This window comes from Phalaenopsis equestris, unplaced genomic scaffold, assembly GCF_001263595.1.
Source record: "Phalaenopsis equestris unplaced genomic scaffold, ASM126359v1 Scaffold000250, whole genome shotgun sequence".
NCBI classification, from domain to species: Eukaryota; Viridiplantae; Streptophyta; class Magnoliopsida; order Asparagales; family Orchidaceae; genus Phalaenopsis; species Phalaenopsis equestris.
Genome location: NW_018164692.1, coordinates 1,594,258 through 1,596,797, shown reverse-complemented (window position 1 = coordinate 1,596,797; position 2,540 = coordinate 1,594,258). Strand labels below are relative to the sequence as shown.

General features: G+C 41.2%; 1 pseudogene; it reads left to right on the top strand.

Annotated features, from left to right (window-relative positions):
• The first annotated feature begins 1,096 nt into the window (after positions 1-1,096).
• On the top strand, positions 1,097-1,800 carry LOC110024173 (annotated as a pseudogene).
• The last annotated feature ends 740 nt before the right edge of the window (positions 1,801-2,540 follow it).

Sequence of the window (2,540 nt, the reverse complement as noted above, 5' to 3'; positions counted from 1 at the left end):
GTTAATTTTTCTCTCAACCCATATCACCCGGAGGTTAGGACCGAAAGAGAAAGCAGCATAGTCGTCCTGGTCTACTTTAACCCAAAGAAGTATGAAAAGAGTTTAATTGGCTATGGTATTGCCGCTCGCCAGAGGAATATGATGAAGGTCATGGCTATCGCAACCGGGTTCAGTGTCACTTGCGAGGGGATGACTCTGCAACTGTTAAAGAAGGATTTCATCTCACTGCGAAACGACAGTCTCAGGTCATATCAGAATTGGTTGACGTAAGAAAATAGGTTGTCGCCAAAGTTGCCTGCCAAACTTGTTCAAAAAATCTAAATTCCCTTGTCCTTTCCGCAGCTTTCACATTCAAACAACAAGAGAAATGGTAAACTTTAATATGTACATAAAAAAAGTGCATGCACGAATCTCGAAGACTTCTCACGGCTAGCTGAAGAGGTGACGTGGCAGCATGGGACTCACCAATGATCGATGACTCAGGACCGCAAGCTTAGCCGGTTATCTCCTATGAACCGAGTGGACGACAATTCCCGGACAGAACAAGAGCAGATTATCTACTAAAGAATATTTTTAATCGGACTCACGCGACAGAGCTCAATGCCCTCTACTCTGACCAGTTCAAGTGAGAATGACATACTATCTGATTTCAAAGCAGATCGCATCAGTCCTCGGCAAGTGCCCTTCCCGCCTAATGTTCACTCGGCTCAATGGTGGTCGGGCCTAACAGCCGTCTGGCTTAATGCCGACTCGATCCAATGGTTGCTCGGCCTAACAATGACCGATCAAGATCAGTCAGCCTAAGGCAACCATTCAACTTACTTCCTCTCTGACATGCTCTATTTCTTAGGCGTGACACTCGGACAAATTAAGATTCAACGCATACTTACAAATCCCTTTACATCTTAATATTCTTTATTTATTTTAATTAGCAATGCAATAGTTTGTCTTTCACTAAAACCATCACCAGACTCGGCGCACTGCATGTATAACAAAAGGATTCCGATCTGATACGTCATATTCTTCATCCTCGGCACCTTGATTTCTCCTATAAAAAGAGACCCATCCATTCACTACAACGCACTCAGCCAAACAAAGCATCACAACCCAAACTCCCCCATAATCCTAATTAATCAAGCCATTCAGCCATATGGCTTCCTCCATCAGCAAAGCCACAATCCTCCTCCTCTCCGTGGGAGCTCTGCTGAGCCTCCAAACCACTCCAGTCGCTGCCTCCGATCGCTTGAACGCAGGCGATTCGCTGGGGTCAGGACAGTCGCTCGCAGAAGGCCCCTACATATTCATCATGCAGGCAGACTGCAACGTCGTCCTCTACGATAACAACAACGCGGTCTGGGCGACGGGGACCAACGGAAGGGCCTCCGGCTGCTCTTTGGCGATGCAGCAGGACGGTAATCTCGTCATTTACGACGGCTCCAACAACGCAATCTGGGCAAGCAACACCAATCGTCAAAACAGTAACGTAACTACTATCTCATCCTCTATCTCATCCTCCAGAGAGATCGCAACGTCGTCATCTACGACGACTCCAACAACGCGATTTGGGCAACTGGCACCAACGTTGGCAATGCTGCTATTGCCGTCATCCCGCATAGCAACGGTACGGAGGCTGCATCTGGCGCGGCGCAGAACAAGGTCAAGGAACTGTATCCTTGATTAAGGTTGGAGATGCTGGAAGAAGTATGGTTAGTATGTTTTGAATAAATCGGTGTTGGCAACCGTGGATCGGTGTTGGCAACCGTGGTGCTATTTCCTGTGCAAGTTAGTTTCGTTGGGAGCGTGTGTTGGTGATGTATGAATGATTGCATTGAATAAAGTGCTTGTTTGAAGTTTCATATATCGCACGAGCTAGTTGCTAAGTAAATTATTCAGTTATAAATAAAAGAGTAGGCGACAAGTTTGGGTCATAAAAATTATGCAGAGATTTCGTTCAAAAGCATTTATGCGTGAATCGTGATTCCTATAAATGATGAGAACTGACGATAGCGGCTGCAAACGAACCAAGCTTATAAGTTAGCCGTACTTGGGCTTGGTAAGACCTCATTTAAATTCTCTTGAATATTAATTAATAGGATAAATTTAAATAATTTAATAAACATTTAATTGTTAAATGAATAAATTTGAACAAATATTTATTTGATTTATTTATATTCAAGAATAATATCACTTAAAGTTTGTCAAAAAACCCGATGAACAGACTCATTTAAAGTTTGAGTAGGATTGATTTAATAATTATGAATTGAATAGATTAAACCTTAATTAATAGGTTGTGAATAAAGTCAACTAAAATTTAATTTAGAATATTATTTATATTACATTAAATTAAATTTTAATTTATAGAACATAAAATAAGAAAAAAAATTATAAAGCTATACTATCCGTCGGTGACAGAGTTTACCACGCATGAAATTATTTGTATTGTTTTGAACCAAAGACAATAAAAAATGAATCTAAATGTCCTAAACAAAGTTATATCTCTATCTATCCTTAGATATATATATATATATGCTTGGTGAGAC